Source organism: Ahaetulla prasina, chromosome 2 (assembly GCF_028640845.1).
Source record: "Ahaetulla prasina isolate Xishuangbanna chromosome 2, ASM2864084v1, whole genome shotgun sequence".
NCBI classification, from domain to species: Eukaryota; Metazoa; Chordata; class Lepidosauria; order Squamata; family Colubridae; genus Ahaetulla; species Ahaetulla prasina.
Window position 1 is genome coordinate 106,977,057 of NC_080540.1, and position 16,660 is coordinate 106,993,716.

Here is a 16,660-nt window from a genome sequence, read left to right on the forward strand (position 1 = left end):
TCCTTCTTTCCTAGGCATCTCTTCCTAGCAGAAGATTTTTAAATAGGATCATCTGACTGTAATCTGAGGTGAGCTTTCTTCTGCCTGGTTCCATCCTGGACCCTTTGGCCCAAATCAAGTGAAGGATCCCAGTTCAGAAGATGGTTTAAGCCCTCAGCTAAATAGAAACTTTTATCAGGTTCACAGCGATTTTCACACAGGGCTTTCTCTCTTACACTTCATTGAGTCCCATCAATGTCCACATCCACCTCATATGATATTTATTTGAGTCAGCCAACTAAACCACCTAAGGAATATAAAATATAGAATTTTTTTATTGGCCAAGTGTGATTGGACACACAAGGAATTTGTCTTGGTGCATATGATCTCAGTGTACATAGCAGAAAAGATACGTTCATCAAGAATCAGAAGGTACAATACTTAATGACAGTCATAGGGTACAAATAAGCTATCAGGAAACAATATCAATATAAATCGTAAGGATATAAGCAACAAAGTTACAGTCATACAGTCATAAGAGGAAGGAGATGGGTGATGGGAACAATGAGAAGATTAATAGTAGTGCAGATTTAGTAATATTTGACAGTGTTGTGGGAATTATTTTTTTAGCAGAGTGATGGCCTTCGGGGAAAAACTGTTCTTGTGTTTAGTTGTTCTGGTGTGCAGTGCTCTATAGCATCATTTTGAGGGTAGGAGTTGAAACAGTTTGTGTCCAGGATGTGAGGGATATGTAAATATTTTCACGGCCCTCTTCTTGACTGGTGCAGTATACAGGTCCTCAATGGAAGGCAGGTTGGTAGCAACTGTTTTTTCTGTTTTTAGGCTGTTTTTTATATCAGTCACCTATCTGGCTGTAGCAGATGACTTTCCTAAAAATCATCATTGCACATGATTGCACTGTATCTGTATCAGAACAAACTGCTTCATTGTAATAGATTTGTCTAAAGCAGTATTTTTTTCTCAATTTCAACAATCTTAAGGTGTGGACTTCAACTCCCAGAATTCCTCAGCCTGCTCTAAATCTTCCCCTGCTATTGTTTCCAAGTGTTCTGTGGTACAACTGCCATAACACCAACCCTACAACCGAGTTGCCTAGACATTTGAAGTCCTAATACATCCAAAAGATCCCTGATTGAGGAAGGCTGCCATAACCAATTCTGAGAAATAAATTTAGGAAAAACTGAACCTTTTCAAGGGCCTCGGTGGCGCAGTGGTTAGAGTGCAGTACTGCAAGCTACTTCTGCTGACTGCCAGCTGACTGCAATTTGGCAGATCAAATCCCACCAGGCTCAAGGTTGACCCATCCTTCCATCCTTCCAAGGTGGCTAAAATGAGGACCCAGATTGTTGGGGGCAATAGGCTGACTCTGTAAACCACTTAGGAAGGGCTGTAAAGCACTATAAAGTGGTATATAAGTCTAAGTGCTATTGCTATTGCTATCCCTGCCACATCCCATACTATCCCTAGCCAACGGCCTGGTTTACACAGAGAACTAAGACATAACATACTTCATTGGTTGCCTTTTGACCCAGCATGACATATGAACTTTCTTCAAGAGGCAACTGGACTTTCTTGTTTTTTCTTTCACTTGTCATCCATTCTTCAGCTCTGACTGGATGCTGGGGAATGGAAGGTTTGATATTCCTTGCAGACACTGGCCATTTGCATTGTTTTAGAGAGTTGTTGAGGCCACTTGGAGGTTTATCTGTGTCCTCAGGATCACCTGAGTAGATACCTAACCTAGAATCTCCATAGACATGACATATGAACCTTATGTCTTAGCAGTATTATTGAACAAGACTCTGACTTGTTCAATAATACTGAAATCCAGGTTTATATGTTTTATATAGGGATGTAGCCAGGAGTGGGCTTCAAAAATTTTAGCAAGGGGTTCTCTGCCCCAGTTGCTGGGTGGGCGTGGCCATGGTAGGTGTGGCCTAGTCAGCCACCATAGCGGGGAAGGGGGACATTTTGGCCCTTCCCAGGCTCCGGAGGCTTTCCTTGAGTCTCTGAGAGGGCGAAAACAGCCTCCCCAGCTTTGGAGGCCCTCTGGAGGCCAGAAATGGGCTCTTTCTGCCCTTCCCGAATTTCCAGTAGGCCCATTTTTCACCCTCCCCTAGCTTCCATGCATGCCCTGCACTTACCTGCATCCAAAATGGGCCGTGTAGGGACTCCTGGGATGAGTGGGGTGGGTGGGGCAGGGCCAGCCAGGAATGGGATTTGGGGGTTCTCTGATCTGCATAGAATCTTAGCTAGAGGTTCTCCCAAACCCCTGCAAACCCCCAGCAGCCCATCCCTGGATGTAGCCCATCACTTTTTCTTCCATTATAGAAATGGAAGTTCCTAGAGCTCCAAGAGGAAAGGAAGTGATACTGAATCAATTCAGATCTGCAGTGTAAGTAACATCATAACCATAGTCCAAAACACAGCTCAATGTACATAAGCTTGGCCTGTTAAGCGATCATATGTCGCCTTAGCCAAATACCGATTTATAAACATTGTGGTTTAGGATGCTTTAAAAAGAAGAAGAAGAAGTTGCACTGAGGAAAACAGCTATAGATGCCACCATCAATAACAAATAATTCTTGAACCTGCTCTTCATTTATCTTTTTTCTACATTTGCAGTTTCCTCTCCTTTGGAAACTATTTGAACAAGGGTATAATGTCCTTTGGTTTGCCTTTGAACTCATTGCAGCTCATTCCCAAATTTGGCTATTATTTTTCATTCATCAATCCAAATTTATTCTCAGGCTGAATATAATGCATTTGGCAAGCTTCCTGAAACAAAGACCTTACCCATTTGAGGTTTTGATCTATATAATTTCCTAATGGTTGCCAGTCTTGAATCTGTCAATCTATCCAATCTAACTACGGATTTAGAACTTAGACAGGCTCAGCTATAGCAAAAATGAATGCGGAGCTATTGAGGATTTGATTGTTGATAATATGAGAAAATGAGGATTTGATTGTTGATAATATGAGAAAAGTGCATCGGCATATACAGGAGTGCATATTACACTGTGAAATTAGGGTATCTGGAAAATTTCTAAGCCTCAGCAGGGCTTCAAACACAAAGCATATTGCTGCTGATATCTTAACCAGCGCTGCCTTTCAGGGTCTGAAAAATGCTACAAAAAATCTCTTTGCCATTTTTTCCTTCTCTTCCTTGTTCCCCGCATTTCGTTTTAACAAATGTGATAGCTGGGGTGGGTGGAAAAGAAGACACAAGTTTGTTGTTCGTTTTGGAGGGTTACTGTGTCTCTGCTTCAAGTTGGCTTCATAGATTACCCGTGCTATACTTAGCTTCTACCTCTCCCTCCATCTTTCATGGCACAATGCTCCCCTCTCGCTGTGTTGATGGAGGAAGCTGGTGAGGCTGCTGCGATCCAAGAGCTTCCGAGGACCAAGCCTAGAGCAGAGAGAAAAGAGAGGCTGCCAAACAGCCGGACTGGAGCTGCAGCCCCTGGAGCTGCCATCTGCTTCTTGTCAAATTGTTGTGAAGTGCTTGTTCCTGATGACGGAGGTTGCTGGACAGCAGTGTGAGGATGCGGTTATGACAGATGCTCTGTTTACCATACTTCAAGCCCTAGTCAGGCTGACACAGGATGTTAGCTTTTCCCTGGAAAAAAAGTGTTGCTTGATCTTATGTTCACCTCTTCGTTCAGCGCATGCAATCAAATCCTCCCTTTCTGGGTCCATCTGTACGTAGAAAAGTTAAAGAAACTGAAATGAATTCCCAGGTCATGGTTGTCTCTCTCAGTCAGCCTCACCCAAAAAGATGGGAAGATTGTAACATTAAGTCCCTCAGCGCCTCCTGGGTCTGACCTGTAATCTGGAATTACATCTATTCCTTGCTTCCAAACACAATGTGTATTATTGGAAGAGGCATGGACATATAGGTCAGGGAATAGCTAAGCCATAGTTTTGTTTATATGGCTATGGAATTTAACTTTAAGCAGACAAACATCAAGCTGATTATCTCACATCTGACTTATTTCAGCATTGCCAAGCCTAACTAATCTAACATTCCCATAGTGGCTGAAATGTCTCTTTAAGCACGCTGTTCGATCAGCCACTACATTTACTCTGAGCGCAGCCATAATTTGTGTCCACTTTATGGAGGCCAGGAAGTGTCTAGGTCAGTGACGGCTAACCTTTTCGCTGTCGGGTGCCAAAAGTGGGGGGAGCATGGGAGGGTTGTGCACGCACATGCCCATAATTCAATGCCCCCCGCAAATTTGACCCACCTGCGCTCCCCCCGCTTTTGGCACGCGACAGCAAAAAGGTTACTGGTGGGCCTGGTAGGCCCATTTTTCGCCCTCCCCAGGCTCCAGAGGCTTTCTTGGAGCTGGGGGGGGGGGCAAAAACGCCTTCCCCACCCACCAGAGGCCCTCCGGAGGCTGGGAACGGCCCATTTTCTGACTTCCAGTGGGCCCGGAAGGCCCGAAAATCAGCTGGCTAGTGCGCACATGCGCTGGAGCTGAGCTAGGGCAACATTCATGTGCCCACAGATATGGCTCCGCTTGCCGCCTGTGGCACCCATGCCATAGGTTCACCATCACAGATCTAGGTAGAAAATGCATATATAATTTTATCATATGCCAAAAGCAATGTCTTGGCAATAACAGCAGCAAAAATTCATAAACACCACCAAAGCTGGTACCAAAAAGGAAAGAAAGCCTACATCCTTGTTACGCCTTGGCAGAATTTCTACTGATCTCAATTTTAGCGTTGAGAAATATTCACAAGATCAAAAGCAATCTTTGTTTATTCTGAGCATCAACAACGCCTGGCCAAACATCCTGTTATTGTTGGGTACATGCTCACAAAATGGAATCGTTGTAGAGCAACAGATTCAGAGATCTTTCCCAACTATTTTCTGCCTTCCATATAAGTTTTCTTCAATTATATTTATTTATTGTATTTAAAAAAAAAACAAGGAAAGAATTCTAGCCACCATTAGAGGGTTAGGCTTAGTAAAGTTTCTCAAGATCATCCAGTCACGGTTTTCCGGCTACAGGAAGATCTAAATGTGGGTCTTCTTGAACTAAATTAGATATGCTAATCATTCTGACACCATGCTGTTATTTTTAAAGTGAGACATCTTTCTGTAAATACATCTGAAATGTGCCTTGGCACCTATACAGATACAGACTTGGCCAATAAGCACTTTCCATACTTCTAATTTTGTCATCAAACGTCCTACGAGGAAAATCCTGCAAAAATGTCCAACCATTGTATTAAAAGCATATTTCTTACAGCAAAAGCCCCATAAAAATCCTCTACTTCAACTTTGATTTTTAACAGTGCATGTGATTGGTGCTTGCTATGAATAAATGGTCTGGACAATCCTTTGCAAAATTCAGGGCTTCCTGGGAAGATGCTCAGGATCTCCCAGGAAATAACTTGATGGGGGGGGGGGAGAATTAGGAAAAAAATGGTACTGTGTTTCCCCGAAAATAAGACCCTATTGTATTTTTTTGAACCCTGAAATAAGCACTTGGCCTTATTTTTGGGGTGGTCTTATTATTTTGGGATGCGTGGAACAAGACGCAAGACTTACCTGATTTCCAGCTCTGTCTCCCTAACCAGAGGAAATGGCAGGGATCAGCTGTGCATGCGTTCAAATATTTTTGAAGAGGGCTTATTTTCAGGAAGGGCTTATTTTCGGGGGGGGGTATTTTAGCACATGCACTCAAAAGCCCGATTGGGCTTATTATCAGGGGATGCCTTATTTTCGGGAAAACAGGGTACTTAAAAATTTAGAAACTCCAATCCTCTTATTTTTCTCCCCGGTGACTGCCTAATCTCTCTGCAACAGCTCTTGTGAGAGAAAGCTGCTTCCAGGATGGACGCTTTTATGACTTCGATGTCTCCCAGCCCAAGGTGCAGTGCTGCATCTCTGGTCAGTTGTGAGTCTGAGATGAAGCACTGTAGCTCAGGAAGGGAGAAACAAAGCCACGGAAAGAAAAGGACCTCCCATGTTCAAGTCAAGCACCCAGAGGTAAGAATCCTGGGCAGGTATGATCCAGGAGGTGACAATTTCACAAGGTTGAAGAACAGCATGGAGAAAATGACAGATGGCAGAGAATGCTATAAATACCGAAACCCGTTCTGTCTGGCCAGGCATCATGGAGGACATAGTGCAAGGCAACTGGCCTTCTGGTTTGGGAGGAAGTGAAATTCACAAGGGCAAAAAAGCAAGTGACCCAAATAGACTTTTGTCCTTAACAGAGGCAAGGAGAGTTTCTCAAATCATTCCTATTTTGAAAAAGAAATCACAGCTCAGAAACCAGTAGCTTCTTATGGTTCTACCCAATCACCTTCTCACTGCTGCCACCCAGTGGAAATGGACACGGAAGGAAACACTTATTGTGCAGCAGAAGGGAAGGAGCGAATTAACAGAAAATTCCAGATCGGAGCCCAATCTCACTATGTCCTCGGGGTCCAGTTTTCCCAGGAATCCCTTAGAAGATAAGAAGGGGATTCCTGGAAATACTGTTCTTGGGGTCATGGCTCAGCAACCGATACAACTGCTCGCTTTTATCACGTCAGAGGGAGCCATACAAACAACCAGAAAGACAATGGGAATAGAAAAACCAGATCTCTGAAAAGACCTTCGAGACACATCCATTTTTATTTTCTTAAGCTTTCCAAAGCTTAACAAACCTGATCAAAAATTGTACAGGGATCCTCTCAAATCTATAATTTCTTTTGGGGATGAAGGCCGCAGACTTTGAATGAAATACTTAGTACTCTGAAGAATCTTAGATGGCAAAACGTCTTCTGATTTCATTTTATTTACATTTTAATTGGAAAAAAAATTACCATTTAAATTACATTTAAGGTGTTGAATTGGCTTGCCCTCCTGTTTTTAATATTTTCACCTTCTTTAATCTTAAACATTACAATGTGGTAACTGAGGAGGCAATGGCTGTTGTTTTTGAAGGCCACATGTCATCTAGGGTTCAACCAATGGTAGGTTTCAAAATTTTTTACTACGGGTTCTATGGGTGTGGCTTGGTGGGCGTGGCATGGCTTAGTGGGCATGGCTTGGGCATGGCAGGGGAAGGTTACTGCAAAATCCCCATTTCCTCCCAATCAGCTGGGACTCGAGAGGCAGAGAATAGATGGGGGCGGGGCCAGTCAGAATTTTTACTACCGGTTCTCCGAATTTTTACTCCGGTTCTCCAAAATTTCCGCTACCGGTTCTCCAGAACTGGTGAGAACCTGCTGAAACCCACCTCTGGGTTCAACCTACCTAATTTAGTTCCTAAATTAAGAAACTTAGCTTCCTAAGAGATCAGAGCTAGAGAAAGACCTTTCTTAGCAGGCACTACTCACATTTTATTTAGATTTTACAACTCTTTCACTAACTAAAATAAGCTAACACAGATCAGGGAACCAAAGAGGAATATCGTGGCTGTGGAATTCTTGTGTTTTCTGAGCTTGGTTGTTTGCAGCTGGCTCTGCTGACTTGTTTGGGGCCCACATATTTGGGATATGTACATGAAACCATGGCGCTGCTTAGTGCCCTGAAACCCCTCCCCTGCCTTTTTAACTATGAATTTTAATTATTTTATTTTTGTTTAACTGCCTATTTATATACATATGCATATACATATACATATACATATACATATACATATACATATACATATACATATACATATACATACATACATACATACATACATACATATATATATATGTTTTGTTTTGATTCCTACTTGAATACCACCCAGCGTCACTCCATGAGGGAGATAATATCATAGTTCTTCACTTAACTTGCAGAAGAATTTCATGCATCTGTACATTCATATATTGGTGTCCCAATCTAGCTCAACAGATGAAAGATGGAATCCTTTTTGGATTGCAAGGAGTCGTATGGAACAGTCTTCTCGGTATTTTACAGTATGTCTATGGTTGAATCTTACTGTTGAAATTCCTCCTCTCATTCTCAACAGTCCCATCATTGCAGAATGGATAATAGGCAGCACCTAATCCCTTCCGTGAAGATTTCTGTGTCAATAAAGCTTAAAACTTGTTTTTTTGAAACATTATGATTATGAGTCAACTTGCTTCACAATTATTCATTTGAACTGAATTGATATGGAAAAATAATATGTTGCACATTTTGGCCTTGCAGTGAAACAAACCCCCCAAAAAAGTGCCGGCGTGTGTATAGTTGTGCACTAGATGTATCCGAATGGTCCTGATGATTTGTTACAAAACAGAGCCAGATAAGACCAGCAAGTCTCTGCTGACAAGGCAATCCAGACCACTGACTCAGCACCAACAGCCAGCCGTGTGTGTGTGTGTGTGTGTGTGTGTGTGTGTAGCCATTCTGACATTGATATAGGAGGATTATATGGCTCATTTGAAGGAAAACATGCTGCTCTTTATGAACTGATCAGTGGATATCAATCTTCTGCCTATGAGTCAGATGAGCAACTGAGTGAACCTGATTGGTCTAATGACAAACCTAGTTTCACAATGGCCTTAATGGGTATCATAGTGAGTTCTTAATCGAGAAATAAATATTGTACATTTTACATGCCAGGAAAATGGATCCTTTATCCCTTATTAAAGGATAAAAGGTAAAGGTTCCCCTCACACATATGTGCTAATCGTTCCCAACTCTAGGGGGCGGTGCTCATCTCCGTTTCAAAGCCAAAGAGCCAGCATTGTCCAAAGACGTCTCCATGATCATGTGGCCGGCATGACTAAACGCCAAAGGCACATGGAACACTGTTACCTTCCCACCAAAGGTGGTCCCTATTTTTCTATGTGCTTTTTTTGTGTGCTTTCAAACTGCTAGGTTGGCAGAAGCTGGGTCAAGTAACAGGAGCTCACCCCATTACACAGCACTAGGGATTCGAACCGCTGAACTGCTGACCTTTTGATCGACAAGCTCAGCGTCTTAGCCACTGAGCCACCACGGCCCAAAGGACAGCTGATTTTAACTTTTTTTTTTAAAAGATACTAATTTCATGCAGGGTTTGATTGCACAAGTCAGCCTGTATACACGCAGTTTATATGTATGGCACACAAAGGGATGGTGCATAGGTTCTACAGACTATCCTAGATTGCCTCCATTTCACCTGTTCTATCTCCTCCATGAATTCTGACTCCATCCAACGTATAACTAAAAAGCAGCTGGACAAAATTAAGACCCTGGATTGCAAGTTACTTCTGTTTGAACACAAAATCTCACTTCCTTTAAAAACAGGTTTGGATAAATTGGGAAGAACAAATATTAAGAACTAGTTAGGTCAGGGGTGTCAAATTCATGTCGTCATGGCAGCATCATATGACGTATCAGGACTTCCCCCCCTTCGCTAAATTGGGCATGGGTGTGGCCAGAGCGACGCATCCCACCCGAGGGCTGGGAGTTTGACAGCCCTGATCTAGGTGATATAGTTTCTCACTAATAATCACACAACCTTGAATCAGAAACAAACCCACCCTATTGCACCTTAGTGTGTTGCGCAAATGCAACACAAAAATATCGATTTAATTGAATAAACAGAATAAGCATGCAAGTTGTACAGAAGCAGAAATTGTGCACTGCCCAGAGTTGCCTTTGGCGAGCGGATGGATTTGATGCAAAAATAAATAGCTTATAGATTGTAATTACTTTAGTTGGGGATCTCTTACATCCATAGGTCAGGTGACTCTTAAGTAAATGTACAGGCAAGTCACCAATATATGCCTAGCAAATGTGAGCTGAGTAAAAAAAAGGACATATCCAATTGAAAAGCAATATGGAGCAATGGATTAGAAACCTCTAGAGCAGTTTAGCATTATTCCATTCTCAAAGCACTACCTACCTTTCCTTCAACCAAAAGATGGTCTGACCAGCGTAATACAGAATGGCACCATCACTTCCCATGACTTTGATGCTCTACAGCTATTAATTAAAACTCAGTCAGATTCATTCGTAACAATAAGTCACAGTGGTTACATTCATGTACCCTTGCCCATTAAAATGTAAGCCGTTTTAGCACACCACCTGAATCCAATCGGCACAGATGCCTGACAGAACCGTCAACTCTTTAGAAGGGGACAGCAGCATCCTACAAATCGGAATTAGTCAGAAAAATAATAACCAATAAAATTTGCAAGAAAAGTGGAGACAAATTGACAATAAAGTCAAGAGTGGGCTGGAAAGCCTGGGAAGAGGAAAGAGAAAGAACAGTGAAGGTAATGGAGTTTTGTTTTCTTGGGGAACGGGTGTGTGTGTGGAGAAAGGACAGGAGAGAGAGGTAGGGAGAGAAGTCCCTGAAAAAAATACAGATTCGGATTCCCGCATTCATCGCAGGTATCATCTATGTAAGAAACTGGGTGGGATTCTCTTCTCATATATTTATTTCTATTAATTGAAGGGATTCCTCAAAGGCACCCTGGGAACAGCAGAGGGCGCTGCTGGCTTGCGCTGCTCAGATTTATGGCCACCTTATATATACATATATTGGTCGAAAATCTGCAATCACGGCGCGTTTCAGGAAGGGGCGGGAGAAATATCATTGGCGGTTCCGAACGCTGTTATTATTTCAAAATAGTAATAATACGTTGCCTTTGTACTTCCTCTAAGTGCGGTACGAAAGTCCCTGCTGCTCTGGAATCCTTTGATCCTGGCAAGGCGAGGCGGGCCTCTCTCCCTCCCTCCCCCATAGGGGAGTCGTCAGCTTGGGGTAACGCGTGGCGTGGATTGCAGTTGCACTGGGTATAAATTTGTGAACGGGATTTCCCAGCCCAAGAGCAACTCTACTCCCGCCCCGCTTGTCAGCCGCGAGCTCGGCGGCAGCACCGCGACGTTTTGCAAGGCGTTTGTTGCTTCAGAGCGCAACAGTGTCTCGCAACGCCGGTTTGCCGCTTCCCGGCACCCTCCCTCACAATCCCTCGTAGCTTTTGGGGTTGCGGTTCTTTTGTGGGATACGATCTTGGCAATCCGCTCCAAAGCACCCCACCTGCCTCCATCAATAGGCTGTTATTGCCATTTTGCAAAGGTAGATAATGCTGCTTCTCCGACTCCCTGCCTGATTCAAAGCAGCTTGGCTTTTGCCAGAAGAGAACTGGGCATATATATCTATTTTATTTTATTTTATTATTTTTTCACAACATTATATATAAACACATATAATGAAAGAAATATAATATATATAAATATAATACATACATATAATATACTATATATATATGTGCCCAGTTCTCTTCTGGCAAAAGCAAAGTCGCTTTGAATCAGGCAGGGAGTCGGAGAAGCAGCATTATCTATCTATCTATCTATCTATCTATCTATCTATCTATCTATCTATCTATACTCCTCGACTTACAACAGTTCAGTTAGTGACGGTTTCAAAGTTACAACAGCACTCAAAAAAGTGACTGATAACCGTTTTTCACAGTTACCTTTCCAGCATTCCCCATGATCCACGTGATCAAAATTCAGGCGCTTGGCATTTATGACGGTTGCTGTGTTCGGGGGGTGTGTGTCATGCAATCGCGTTTCGCGACCTTCTGACAAGCAAAGCCAACAGTGAAGCCAGATTCGCGTAACAACTGGGTTACTAACTTACAAACTGCAGTGATTCACTTAACAACTGAGGCAAGAAAGATCGTAAAATGGGGCAAAATTCACGTAACAAATATCTCACTTAACAACAGAAATTTTGGGCTCAATTACGGTGAGGACTACCTGTATTTGATACGGAGGCAACTCATAGACTTCAAACAAACTCTCAAATCTCCCTGGAGACTTTGGCCTTTCTAATTTGACCCTATTCAAGGCACCACCTTACAACATCTGGACCTTTCCAGATGCTTTTCCCACAGCAACCACCTATCATTCCCAGCAAGGCTAGCTACTCCTGTGTCTCAGTTTCATTTGATCATGAGCAAACAGAGCTGGCACTGGAAGGATAGGCCGCTTGTGACTCACTCCCCAGAAACACTGAGCCTTTCAGCCGATACTGGTTAAGCTGGTTCCCGAGGCTATCTGAACCAGCCCACAGACTCCAGAGTTTTGTAAGGGAGCAAAGAACAAAAAAAACGTTCCAGCCCAACCCTTCAGCATTTGATATATCCCTATTTTAAATCCGAAGGAAGCAGGGATTACCGTATATACTCGAGTATAAGCCGAGTTTTTCAGCACGTTTTTTGTGCTGAAAAGCGCCCCCTCGGCTTATATTCGAGTCTACGTCTCGATGTACTTCGGGAACCCCGCACAGGAGACGCCAAAGAGGCGGCGAGATCGTCCGGCGGGATTTGCCCAAGGCTGAGCAGTTCGCGCGCGGACCGAGCCAAGCGGTCCCAGTCCAGCCGAGCGGTGAAAGCGGGCGGCGCTCGGCATGTCGGAAACCCTCCTCCCTCAGCCGAGAGGGCTGGCGGCTCCCCCGCCCCGCCGCGCGGACCCGAGCCAAGCTGGTCCCAGTCCAGCCGACGGTGAAAGCGACATGCCGGCGCGCTCCGCTTTCACCGTTCGGCTGGACTGGGACCGGCTTGGCTCGGGTCCGCGGGCGGGGAGCCGCCAGCCTTCTCGGCTGAGGGAGGAGGGTTTCCCGACATGCCGGCGTCGGCCGAGAAGGCTGGCGGCTCCCCGCCCGCCTCTCACTGCACCGCCAGGCTGTGCGCGAGGAAACCATTTAAAGCCCAGCTTCTGAAGCACGGAGGAGAAGAAAGCCTGGCGGTGCAGTGAGAGGCGGGCGGGGAGCCGCCAGCCTTCGGCCGGCGCTCGGCATGTCGGAAACCCTCCTCCCTCAGCCGAGAAGGCTGGCGGCTCCCCGCCCGCGTGCGGACCCGAGCCAGGCGGTCCCAGTCCAGCCGAGCGGTGGCGGGCGGCGCTCGGCATGTCGCTTTCACCGTTCGGCTGGACTGGGACCGGCTTGGCTCGGGTCCGCGGGCGGGGAGCCGCCAGCCTTCTCGGCTGAGGGAGGAGGGTTTCCCGACATGCCGGCGTCGGCCGAGAAGGCTGGCGGCTCCCCGCCCGCCTCTCACTGCACCGCCAGGGCTTTCTTTCTTCTCCCTCCGTGCTTCAGAAGCTGGGCTTTTAAATGGTTTCCTCGCGGCACAGCCTGGCGGGAGTTACTGCGGACCCGAGCCAAGCCAGTCCCAGTCTAGCCGAACGGTGAAAGCGTCGGCCGAGAAGGCTGGCGGCTCCCCCGCCCCGCCCTCTCACTGCACCGACAGGGCTTTCTTTCTTCTCCCTCCGTGCTTCAGAAGCTGGGCTTTTAAATGGTTTTCTCGCAGCCGCATCCCGCGGGGGCCTTATGCCGAAGTCAAACCGCTCGAGCTAGTAGTCACCGTGCTGGGCGACCTGGAGCAGCTGCTCTTCAGCCAGATGCTCGGTGAGTCAGCCCGTCCCCTTCCTTCCCGTGGGGGTCTGCCAGGATTTCCCTTTGTTTAGAGCTGGGAATCCTCCTTCCTCAGCGGCCTTTCCCTGCCCCAGTCCTCAGAGCTCTCTCTCCGGATCGCTCTTCTAGTTGACCCTATACTTTAGGCTGGAACAAGCGGTTTGAGAACTGGGTTATTGCTTTACTATCTTCTCTTGCTTTTTCATGCTCGGGCAACCCTGGGCTTACCCAGCACAATTGCAGAGTAGACGTTTTGCAATTTTCGTTCAAATAAATATTCATGTTATTTTACTTGGCTCTATCTTTATTTTTTACATTGACCAGTAGCTGCCTCATTTCCCACCCTAGGCTTATACTCGAGTCAATAGTTTTTCCCAGTTTTTTGTGGTAAAATTAGGTACCTCGGCTTATATTCGGGTCGGCTTATACTCGAGTATATACGGTATTCCTTTCCCCTCCCCGCAAATATTTTATTAATGAAGCTGGGATAATGTAGTAGGAAAAGGTATGTGTACTTGCCTCGCTCCCAGCAGAGATCTTGTGCGTAATTTCCTAGAATTGTACTCCCCTAAATAAATAGTTGGCATTACTTATGAATAATGAATAATAATAACTGAATAATTGGGATTATTAGCTCTCGGGTTTTACCCTGGGCTCAGTTTCCTGGTTTCCTGATAATACTGTCAACCACCTATCTTCCAGAAAGATAACTTAACCTGGAGTTCTCCTCTTTATTTCCAACCTGGTAGTCAGATATGAGCCCACAGCTTAATTGCCTTATTGGCCAACAGAAGTTAGATGTTAGATCGATACCACAAGGTATAAAATAAAACTTTATTAAGTAAAAAAAAAAGAATATAAAAATTCTCTTTGAACTTTAGATAGTTGTATGTAAAAACAATAGTGGAAGAAATTAAAATATAGTACTTTTAAAGTAACAGAGAACACCTTAAAGGAATCTCTCACAGAAGACAATATAAATTTATGGCAGATCACAGGATGAAATAATTTGACTAATAAAGAGGGAGATGCTGCTGCAAAGAGATTCTAAAATGCATCAAACATACAATAACCAGTCTTGCATATATTAAATAAAGATCAGAGACAATTAAAAAAAAAAAAAAGCTTAACCAGCACACAGAAAGTAATGAAAGACCTTGGTACAATGCTAAGTAGGCGTTTTCCTATGTTCTGTCTAATTGTAGACATTGTAGGAAGAGAGCAATGTAAGATTATGGTAACAAAAAGGCAGGATATAAATAATAATAATTAATAATCACAATAATCTCAAGAGGAGTCTGGTGACACCTTTTCTGACTAACCAATTGCATTAAAAGACAAGAGCTTTCATGAACCATTGCAACAGTACCTAACTGACAGTTCCTTTGAATCAGAAATTCCTTTTCGATTCGGTCTTTCCTGTAACTTCCTGTTTGGTTTTCTGGAAATTCCAAACTGAAGTGATATAGTCTCAGTTTTCTGAGCCTAGCAAATGTTTTGCTTTTCTTCCTTTCCATCCGTGATGACTCCCAGTTGAAGGAGACAAAAGGTTTTTCCTCTAGAAAAAGGAAGTGTTGAACTGTAACACTGTAACAGCATTGCTAAAAAAGCATTAAAAGTTGTTAACCTAATCTTGCGTATTTTCTTTTCTGGTAATATTGAACTGCAAACTAGGGCATACAAAACTTTTGCCAGACCAATTCTTGAATACAGCTCATCTGTCTGGAACCCGCGCTGCATATCTGACATTAATACAATGGAATGAGTCCAGAGATATTTCGCAAGAAGAGTCCTCCACTCCTCTGCTCGCAACAAAATACCTTATGCCACCAGACTTGAAATTTTGGGCTTAGACAACTTAGAACTTTGCCGTCTTCGGTCTGACCTAAGCATAGTACATAAAATCATCTGCTACAATGTCCTACCAGCCAATGAATACTTCAGCTTCAACCAGGGGTGAAATGCTCCCGGTTTGCACCAGCTCAGCCGATCCGGTAGCAATGACGGCGGGTGATTCGGAGGACCGGTAGCAAAAATCCCTGGCCCTGCCCCTGAGCCGCGCCATCAGCAGAGGTGGTTTTTTTTTAACTTTTAAAAGCAGTTTTTCTTCAGCCGAAAACATTCCTTTAAAACTTAAAAAAAAGCTTTTGAGGATCCCACAGCTCAGCTGAGATCGGCAGACCCTTTAAACTCTTTTTTTTAGCAATCTCTTCGGCTGAAGAGGTTGAAAAAAAAAAAGGCTTTAAAAGGCTCCTCTGGTGATCCCAGCTAAGTTCCTCATCACCAGAACCTTTAAAAACATGTTTTCTACAAGTGCTTCTGCCGAAGAGCTTGTTAAAACAATTATTTTAAGAGGTTCTGGGCTGCTATGAGGGAACTTCAGTTGAGATCGTCAAAGGAGCTTTTAAAATCTTTTTTTCCTCTGGCGATCCCACCCAATGCTCCCTCTTCACTTACCTATAATTACTGCTCGTTTCGGGCTGTTTTATTTTACATGCTTTACTTCAGCTATTGTAATCAGTTGCATCAGCTAGCAACTGACTCTGCCTGCTTTGCTGGCTAAGGAACTCTGGAAGTTGAAGTCCACAAACTTTAAAGTTACTAAGGTTGGAGACCCCGATCTAAAAATATAAATAAAACAAAATAATAAAATAAAATATTTGTGGAGCTTTCTGAGATTTGGTGTGTTTCTGTAGTGTTTCATTCTAACCACACAAACACACAAAATCTCACAAAGCTGTATGTGGCATTTTGTGTGTGTGTGTGTCAGTTGTGGTGTGTTTGTGTAAAGTGTGAAAGTGTGAGGTTCCTGCTTGTTGCAGAGGCCATTTTGGATGAAGTGCAGCTGCTTTTACAATGTGTGTGAGTCAGTTGAGTTGTGTTGTGTGTGTGTAAAGTGTGAAATTGGTTTTTGGTACCTCTTATTGTTTTGTATACTTTGTTTATTATTTTTATTATTTATTGTTATTGGCCACGCCCACCCAGTCATCTGACCACCAAGCCACGCCCACCAATTAAGCCACGGCCACAGAACCAGTAGGGAAATTTTTTAGATTTCACCCCGGCTTCAACCAAAACAATACAAAAGCACGCAATAGATACAAACTCCTGGTAAACCAATCCAAACTAGACTGCAGAAAATACGACTTCAGTAACAGAGTTGCCAACACTTGGAATGCACTACCTGACTCTGTGGTTTCTTCCCCAAACCCCCAAAACTTTAATCTTAGGCTTTCTACTGTAGACCTCACCCCATTCCTAAGAGGCGTGCATAAGCGCACCAGCGTGCCTACCATCCCTGTCCTAAT

General features: G+C 44.0%; 1 protein-coding gene across 2 annotated transcripts in view; it reads right to left on the reverse strand.

The window, feature by feature from the left end:
* The window catches only part of IL17B (interleukin 17B), a 131,066-nt gene that overhangs the window by 78,422 nt on the left and 35,984 nt on the right, over positions 1-16,660 (reverse strand). Inside the window, exon 2 of one of the 2 annotated variants that reach the window (XR_009153821.1) lies at positions 681-3,699. The exons of the other annotated variant lie outside the window; for it this stretch is intronic. The gene's annotated coding sequence lies outside the window, so the exon portion shown is untranslated. Of the gene's footprint in view, positions 1-680; positions 3,700-16,660 lie in introns of those variants that run through there. 2 annotated transcript variants of the gene reach the window in all.